The sequence below is a fragment of the Lipotes vexillifer genome, unplaced genomic scaffold, assembly GCF_000442215.2.
Source record: "Lipotes vexillifer unplaced genomic scaffold, Lipotes_vexillifer_v1.1 scaffold213, whole genome shotgun sequence".
NCBI lineage: Eukaryota > Metazoa > Chordata > Mammalia > Artiodactyla > Lipotidae > Lipotes > Lipotes vexillifer.
The window spans coordinates 5,736,147-5,741,152 of NW_006780610.1; positions in this window are offsets into that span (position 1 = coordinate 5,736,147).

The window sequence follows — 5,006 nt, forward strand, 5'->3', positions numbered from 1 at the left end:
AAAAAAAAAAAAAAAAAAAAAAAGGTACGGGAAGGAAGAGAGGACTAGATGTTTTCTTAGGCCCCTTTCTAATGAAGTGGAAGATGAGAAATTAAAGGTAAAAACATTGAAATAAATTAGAGGAGAAAGGGAGATAGAGGTGACACCATTAACGCATGGGAGGTAAGTGGAGGAGGCTTGAGGAGGGCATCCCAGAAGGCACACGGCAGGTGCAGAACTCAGGTCTGGCTCATCTCAGCCTGGGAGGCTTTGGGGGAATGAGGAGGCTAGAAACAGGCAAGGTTTCATCACTAAGAACTTTCCACAAGGTGGAACCACCAGCTAGGGTGGTAGACGAAGCAAAATTGGGCAGCTCTGCAACCTCATGCCTAGGACAGATCAGAGGTCAGGAGTATATTTGCGTGTGTGTGTGTGTGTGTTTATCTGTATGTGTGGATATGTGAGTCAATGGTGAGACCCCTCTTCCCCCGACCCTCAACTTCAACCACAGGACATTAGACATCAGGCTCCAGGACAGGTGTATGTGTGACAGTGAATGCATGCAGGTCGGTGGACCCCTTTGGGAGACATCCAGGAGCAGCGAGGCTGATGATGCCTGTGCCTAGCTCTGGGGCTCTCCTACTCTGCCCAGTGGCTTCCTTGGGTTTCCTCACCCTATTTCCCTGCAGTTTAAGACAACCTCTTCTTGCTTCTTTCTCCTCCTTTCTAATCTGACCATTTCTCAATCTTCTTTTTTTTTAAAAAAAAAAAATTAATTTATTTATTTGGCTGCTTTGGGTCTTAGTTGTGGCATGTGGGATCTTCGTTGAGGCATGCGGGCTTCTCTCTAGTTGTGGCGTGGGCTCCAGAGCACACAGGCTCAATAGTTGTGGAGCGTGGGCTTAGTTGCCCCGCAGCATGTGGGATCTTAGTTCCCCGACCAGGGATCGAACCCACGTTCCCTGCATTGGAAGGTGGATTCTCAACCACTGGACCATCAGGGAAGTCCCTCAGTCTCCTTTTCTATCTCCCCTCTTTTCACTCACATCCTTAAGGTCAGTTATTCATCCCCAGAGTTGCAGCTTCTGCCTTTTCTTCCTATCTACACTCTTCACTAGTGAGTTCATCCCCTCTCAAGACTTTAATGACTACCTGTCTGCTGTTATCTCCCAACCTTGTTATCTCCAGTCTGTATCTCTCACCAAAAATCCAGACCCATAGATGCAATTGCCAGCTGGATCTTTCCTCCAGACACCTTGTTGCAGCCATCTGAGACTTTCCAGGGCCCAAACTGAACTCAACATTTCCTCCACCCCCACCACCAACCCCAGCCTGCCTCTCCTTCTGTGTTCTATAGTTCTTTAAGTGGCACCACCATCCTTCAAATTAAGAAGAGCCATCCCAGCCTCTGTCCTTTCCCTCACCTCCATAAGCTAATCCTCATAGAGTGTTGTCATTTCTAATCCTTAAACATCTCTCTCCATCCTCTGTCAGCATCTTAAGCCACCATACTCTTCCTCATAGACCAGTAGTTCTCAAAGTGTGGTCCCTGGACCAGCATCACCTACAACATCTGGGAACTTGTTAGAAGAAATTGCCAGTTCTTGGACCCCACCCAGACCCACTGAATCAGTAACTCTGGGAGTGGGGCCCAGCCATTGCCTGTAAGGTGGCTCAGAAGCAAAGTCAAGTCTGAGAACCACTGCCTAGACCATTGCAACAACCCCCCACCCCCAAATGGTCTCCTGCCTTCATTCATATCTCTTCTTCCACAAAAATGACTGGACCATGTTACCTCCTGACTAAAAACTCTCCTGCGGCTCCTCATGGCTCATCTTTGGGGAGAAAAATTTTAAACACTGTAAACAGCATTTTAGGCTCCTTGCAGCTGAACCTAATCTTCCTTTCCTGCCTCATGAACCAGTTCACAAGAAGAAGATGAAAGGAGAAAGAGAAAATATGTCTAGTCTAGTGCTGGGCTTGGTACATGGCAGGTGCTCAGCAAACGCTTACTAAATAAATGACAAATGAATGAATGGATGAGTTTATGAATCCCTCAGCCTACTGAGGCATCCTTTAGGAAGCCTCCATGTGAACATGACCCTGGGTAGCTAGACATAGAACCCAGGTATAATCTGGGGAGGTCACCTGATAAATGAATGATTTCACTTATGGCTACTAGGGAGATGGATGTTCTGCATGGTCTGCTGCTGCTTTAGAGGCTCCTCAAAGCTTCCGGGTCCTGTGCTTGCAGACTCTATTGCCCGTCTTGTTCAGGACCAAGGGGCTCCTCACTTTCTGAGGCATGGAGGTGGGCATTGTTGGTTGCCCACTCTCTGGAACACATGCACACATGTGGAGCCCTGGAATGTGCACAGGGGTACATGTGCAGACACCCCTGGACACAGAGGGCACAGAGACGCTTATGGGACACATGGGAACACAGGACATATATTGACACATAGGTACGCATGTTCAAACATACATGGGCTCCCATTTGGCATACTTGCCCTATCGCTCTTCTCCCAGGCTCAAATCTTCCCCTCTCTTTTCAAAAAGTGAGTTTGCATTTGTTTTTTTTGGTTTTGGGAGTTTTTTAAAAAAACTAATTAATTTTATTTTTGGCTGCATTGGGTGTTTGTTGCTGCGCGCAGGCTCTCCCTAGTTGCGGAGAGCGGGGACTACACTTCATTTGCGGTGTGCGGGCTTCTCATTGCAGTGGCTTCTCTTGTTGCAGAGCATGGGCTCTAGGCACGCGGGTCTCAGTAGTTGTGGCTCGTGGGCTCTAGAGCGCAGGCTCAGTAGTTGTGGCACACGGGCTTAGTTGCTCCACAGCATGTGGGATCTTCCCGAACCAGGGCTCGAACCCGTGTCCCCTGCATTGGCAGGCGGGATCTTAACCACTGCCACCGGGAAAGCCTGAGTTTGTGTTTGGACTTTATGTTAAGAAAAGACTCAGGCCGGCCTCCTTTATTAGTTGACACAGCCACCCTCCTCCCAGCCTTTGACAACCTTCTGCTCTGGGCCGGGCTGTTTGCAGGGTGGGGGAAATCAGGCACAAGGAGATGCTGAGGCGCCACCTCGTGGTTAGATCTCACAACTGCAGCTCAGGTCCCCCTTTCTCCCTTGCAAACTTGGTCTTAGCCCGCTAGCCTAGTCCCCTCCCCATTTCAGAGCCGGGAACTCTCTGACCATCCCTCACCAAAGTACAGAGCTCAGTCTGCCTTGCATTTTGAGGCTTTATGCAGGGTTTTTCTTCCCCACCGCACAAGGGAGAGTACTTTGAGAGCAAGGACCAAGGGTAGTCGCCTTTGGCTTTGGGGCCCTTCTCTTCTCTTTTCACTTCCCCAGATGATCTCAGTCACTTCCCTGACTTTAAGGACCCCCTATACTGACAACTCCTAAATCTGTCACTTGCCCAGGCCTCTCTCCGAGTTCCAGACTGCAGAGAGCCACTTCCTCCTGGATATAAGCTATACGCATTCACCATCTACCAAAATGAGCTTATATTTTACACAAACCTGTTTCTCTCTGTGTTCCCCGTGACAGTGAATGGCCCCACTATCCAGTCACTGGCCCAGATCAGGAACCTGGGAGTCATCCTTCGCTCTTTATCTCTCTTCACTTCCAATTAATCACCAAAAGCCCAATTAGCTGACTCTGACCTATACTTTCTCCGCCCTCACCGCCACTGGCTCAATTCAGACTTACTACCTCCTCTCCGAGCTCCCCGACTCAGTCATCCCTGTTGCAGCCGAAGTCATCTTTCTAAAATGCAAATGGATCACATTCCACCTGCTCAAAAAATCCACAGTCTCAACATGACACCACATCCAAACTGCTTAGCCTGGCACACCAGGAATTGTAAGATCTGGTCCTTGCTCACTGGTCCAACCTCATCTTCCACCACTCCCCACTTCACACTCTCCACTGTAGCAGTAAACCTACTTGCAGTTCCCAAGCTGCGGTCTCTCGGCTTGTCTACCTGGCAAAGCTCCTTCTCCCTTCAGGTCTCGCCACACATTCTTCCTCCGAGTCTTCCTGGACTTACTCAGCCAGGCTGAGGGACTCTTATGCTCCAGCCACACTTTATTCAGACCCCCCTGGAAGCAACTGCTTACATCTTTAGGAGCTGTCCTTTGCCTTGTCTGTTTCCTCTCTAGATTTTAAGCTGCTTGACAGGCAGGGTTTGTCTTTTCATATTTTTCAGGGATTTCAGGGACTTCATGCCGAGGACAGGACTTTCAGTACATCCAATAGATAAATGAATGTTCCTGTCTAAGCATAGCCCACCACAGGTAGGCACTTAGGATGTGCTCAACAAATGCTTGCAGGCTTGAGGGCCTAGGTAGAAAAGAGTCTGCAGAACGTGGGCCAGAGGCTGGTCTGGCTCCAGACTTACAGCTTTGGTTCAGGCTTGGTGAGGCAGTGGGTACTTGGGTCGCCTCCACCGAAGCTCTCAGACCCTTCCCCTTCTCACTTGGCATAGAACAGAAGTAAACAGCTGGTTGCCTGAAAGTCACGTTTGGCCTGCAGATGTTCTGTTGGGGTAGTACTGATTTAATTAAAAATATCAACATTCAAAATCAGATTTCACATAAACACTAAGATTTCTGACTTCCCTTTTAACATTGGGGGATGTGGCAGTGCCACTTGGCCACAATCTGCTGACATGGAGGAGCGGAACTTCATTTGTACACAGGAGCACAAGAGCCCCCCCAGAGCCCTTGCCACATCAACATATGAGTTTGTCACCTGATCTGGCATTGAAGGGTGTGGGCTGAGAAGTTGGATGGCCCGCATGGAGTCTTGACTGGCACGTACTGGCTGTAACACCTCGAACAAATCATCTACCCCTGCTTGAGTTTCTTCACCTGGACAATCAGGATGACGCTTGCTTCACTGGATTCTTGGGAGGGCTGAATGAGACGACACTTGTGAAGTGTGTTTCACAGGGCATGTGTGCTGTGAGCTGCTGGGGCCTGGAAGGGAGAAGGTGCAGGACAGACCACACAGGAGCCATCTTG